Raw genomic sequence first — 4,350 nt, forward strand, 5'->3', positions numbered from 1 at the left:
CACTTGGTGTCTCCTGAAAACTAGCAATTTTTTATTGTACACTGTTGTGTGTTCATGAAACAATCACTGATATTACTGAAGTTGTTAGATATTATATGTACCCGCTTGTAAATGATAATTTGCCAGTATCTTTTTGTCAGTTTTCATTGATGTTTCTCTCTTTGTGTTTCATTGATGTTTCACTTTTACACAAGGATGAAGGCAATTAGTATAACATAGAAAATATAAGTTGTAATAGCTCAGTAAAAGCAATTGGGTGATTCACATAACATAATGTGATTCACATAAATTTAGATTTTCTTCAGTGTATAGGTGTGTCTACAATACTTACCAGGATTTTTTCCCTGATTGTCAAATACTTTGATGATTTTTTATGAAATCCTCCCATTCATCCACAGTTCTAAAGCCTTGGTTACTGTTGTGATCACAATTTGATTAATGTGACATTTTGAAAACACTGAGTGGTTAGATTCAGGTTATAGTGACATATAAACTGAAGAAATACAAATTTTGAGTTTCTTAGGATATTGAGTAAAAAAGCCCTGGCCATAAAATCGAAGAGCACATGAGGTCTGACTGCAAATATAAACTTGAGTAGAATGTTTAGACTTCAATGAAACCGTATCTGTGAAATGTGAGGCTTTAAGGATAAGAAGGTATAATGTGAATAGATAAACTGTATAAATGCATCATTTTTGCTTCAGGTGTCCATCCTACATTAAATATACTCATGCTTTTTTATTATTATTATTTTTAATATGGGACGCTTCATGAATTTGTGTGTCATCCGTGTGCAGGGGCCATGCTAATCTCTGTATCTTTCCAATTTTAGTATATGTGCTGCCGAAGTGAGCACAACTCATGCTTTTTGAAATAACAACAGACTCGAATCAGAATCAGACAATAGTTAAAATACAAAGACATATAGGGGGATTCAGGAGCGATCCTGACAACCTCTTAACAGGAGGTCATATGCAAAGAGCAGGGGGGAAACCCAGAGCAGAGCAGGGGGACAGGGCTTGTATCCCAACCCTGAAGAATATCGGATCCTCACCAAGGTCTATCAGTACGAGCACCAAGGACTACATCCCAACTACCAAGGGGACCAAGGGGAATTGGGGTGCCCTTGGAGGCCAAGAACTCTGAGGTCATCCACTCCCGCTTGAATCTACCACATGGGATGGAAGAAGTCCAAATCCTCCTTCACAGGATCCAAGAGCATCAGAACAACAGCCAAGAGCCCTGAGCAGTCTGCAGAAACAGAACAATAAACTTCCTTTGGGACTAGGGAGGGGAGCTTTCTCTGGTCCTCGCTTGGTTCCAACTTTGGGTCCACACCCTCTCTGGCAATGACCATCAGGATTGCTCCGGAAACCCGTCAAAACAAACAAATATAACCAAACCAACAAACAAAAAATCTAGAATAGATAGAGAACAACAAGGAAAGCCTAGTATCAGACAGGAAGCGGTCAGCGTGGACTCACTTATATCTTACTAGGTGGGACACAAAGATTAGTTACTCCTCACTAGGGCATTGAGAATTTCTCTGCACACCCCTCCATAAAACTGTTCTGCACCTAAACTATTGACATAGGTCTTGTTAGAGTCATAAGCCAGTCTAGACTACCCAAAAAAAAAAAAAAAAAAAGCCAGGTTCACCAAAATTACGCTTCAACGCTGTAAAAAGCTAAATACTACACTGAAAATAGACACGAGACAACTGAATAGTAATCTATAGCCATTCTAAGATGTATAGAACCCGGTTGTGTATAACCTAAAATCGAAATGTCAATGAAGAAGTCACAGGATGCAGTTCAGAACTTGCATTTTTTTTTTAAACATATTGGTTACTCAATGCTATGTCAACTAGTTCCATAATGTTATAAATTGTTGCTGATGTTATGTTGGGACATTGAATTGATCAGGATGACACTCTGCCAGCTCTACCTTCAGGCCAGAGATGGTCTCCCCAAGAAGCCGTTAAACTTATCTGGACAATAACATGCTGGATTCTATGCTTGGTATATGCTTGCAACGAAAGAATCTCAACTGAACTTGAACTGTGAAAATGCAGCAAGGTGGAGGGTTTGGGGACGGGTCGGAGGAATCCCAGTACCTATAAAACTGTGTCACATAATGCAATGTAATAAAAAAAATAAGCCTATAAACATAAACATATTTATCTAAACATTATTGTCTGATTCTACATATAATAATTGGGCACTTTGATTTTTTATATTATAAAATTAATACAGATACCACAAATCATATAAATGTATACATCATAAGGAATTATTCTGTATCTGTCTAATCATGTAGAGTAACTGATATGTTTGCATTATTGATTTGAGTATATCATAGTCAACACACAGGACATTAATATGTGATGTTTGAATGCTTGTGGATGAGTCACAATTTTTAAAGTGTTTTAGAGATTTTGGCCATTGTCTTCAAACATAGATTTTCAAATTTTATGCAATACTGTGCTTTAATTTGAATGCCTCAATTTTAGAATAAAATCCAGTAAAGAAGAAAATGGGTAAGAATCAAAATATAGATGCAGTTCTTAGATTCATTTCCAATAGGAAACACAGTCAAAAAGCAATACAATTACTAAGAAATAAGTTGTACCTATACAAAAAAAATCAGGGTAACAAAATGATTTGAATACATACATGTAAATAAAAGTTATATGTGGCTAGGAAGTCTCAACTATCTAATGTCAGCTACCAATTACTTAATAAATATACTTAATCTGTAGAAGATTATGCAATCTTTTCTTATAACTAATAGTTGGAATTACTATAGAACAGTCAAGTGGTGACCAGACATTTTTGGTGAGATTTATAAATACATAAAGAACATTAAGTTTCAAACATATTCAACATCATAGTAATGCTGTGATGAAAAATTAGGATGATCATAAACACCCAACAGGAAGGGATTCCTTGCATACATAAGTTTTTATATAACTTTGAAAATATTAGATACAGACTAAAATTTTAACATGATAAAGTAGTGATCACAATATTCACAATTTATAATTTAGAGCTTGAGACACGTATTTTAGTTATATGTTAATTGATGTCATTCTCAGGATAGCTCGATGAGATAAATATTAGTACAATGGTTCCCGTTTTGCAGATTAAGAAACTGAGACACAAAGGGATAATTTTATGACATGATTAACATGATGAACATGTTATGTCGGGGAGCCTGATTGTAGTCTGAGTCCACTGTAATCATATATATATATATATAATGGAAAATTATATACATATATGTATATGTATTTTCTTTTTTTTTATTATTTTGCATTATGTGACAGTTTCATAGGCTCTGGGAATCCCCCCACCCCCTCCCTCCCCTCCCCCCTGGTGGATTCCTCCACCTTGATGCAGTATTACAGTTCAAATTCAATCAAGATTCTTTCCTTGCAAACATATACCAAGCATAGAGTCCAGCTACTTATTGTCCAGATGGGTTGAACAGTTTCTTGGGGAGACCATTTCTGGTCCGAAGTTAGAGCTGGTAGAATATCATCCCAGTCAATTAAGAGTCCCAATATAACATCAGCAGCAGTTTGCAATATTATGGAATGGACATGGTTTTGAGTAATCAGTATGTTAAAAAAAAAAAAAGCAAGTCCTAACCACAACCTATGATTAGCTCATTGACATTTCAATTTTAGTTTATATACAGCACCGGCTGCTATATACCTTAAAATGGCTATAAGGTACCATTCAGCTGTCTCGTGTCTATTTCATTTTATGTTCTGCACCTTAAATATCGACAAATGTGTTGCTAGAGTTACAAACTAGTCTAGATTATCCTAAAATCTGCCAAGATCAGCAAAATTATACTTCAACACAACAAATGGCTAAATACTAAAATGTATATGTATTTTCATAGTAGTATTGTCCTTCAGTAACAGTCCAAAAATCTGCTATTTTAGCTTTTTATGGCATTACGGATATAGGCCAATGTAGAACATGTAACATCACATTGTCAAGGAATATTTAGATGTTTCATTGGGAATCCTTCTTAGTTTGGGAGTAAAGGCTTGTACTGTAGTGTATCTTCACTTGGTTTCCATTATGCATCTATGAGAATATATGTACATATTTGTTCACCTATATATAGATCTGCTTTGTGTTTGTATGAAGGTTGTCTTTTATCATATATCAAAATGATATTTGTCTTTTGGTAACCTTATATTTTAAGTTGCATACATGGACATTAATAAATAACACTATGCAGGATGAGATTCCTAAGTCTTAAAGTAATTAAGTAAATAGATACAGTCAATTAAGTATTCAGTATATGTAGAGGAAAAGATTGAAATAACAT

General features: G+C 34.8%; 1 non-coding gene across 1 annotated transcript; it reads right to left on the minus strand.

Moving 5' to 3' along the window:
- Positions 1-752: 752 nt before the first annotated feature.
- On the minus strand, positions 753-856 carry LOC118760520 (U6 spliceosomal RNA). Its single transcript, XR_004996828.2, has one exon. It is a non-coding gene; the product is annotated as a U6 spliceosomal RNA (small nuclear RNA).
- Positions 857-4,350: the final 3,494 nt, after the last annotated feature.

This window comes from Ochotona princeps, chromosome X, assembly GCF_030435755.1.
Source record: "Ochotona princeps isolate mOchPri1 chromosome X, mOchPri1.hap1, whole genome shotgun sequence".
NCBI classification, from domain to species: domain Eukaryota; kingdom Metazoa; phylum Chordata; class Mammalia; order Lagomorpha; family Ochotonidae; genus Ochotona; species Ochotona princeps.